The sequence below is a fragment of the Micromys minutus genome (assembly GCF_963924665.1).
Source record: "Micromys minutus genome assembly, chromosome: 12".
NCBI lineage: Eukaryota > Metazoa > Chordata > Mammalia > Rodentia > Muridae > Micromys > Micromys minutus.
In genome coordinates this window covers 42,615,723-42,615,932 of record NC_137981.1, presented here as the reverse complement: position 1 = coordinate 42,615,932, position 210 = coordinate 42,615,723, and positions in this window count along the sequence as shown.

Genomic DNA, 210 nt, shown 5'->3' with positions numbered 1-210 from the left:
GCTCTGGTCCCGCCTCTGGCCCGGGCACTTCCGCTTCGTCATCCGCACACGCGCTAACCAGTCACCCAGGATGCGTTTCGCCACAAATGAGCTCTCGCGACAGGAGAACGGGAAGCAGTGGTGCGGAAGTCAGACTGGAGGCTTGTGTGGGATTCTGGTGCAGACTAGAGTCATTAGTAGTTAAAACTGATTAAAAACGTGTGAGAGAAG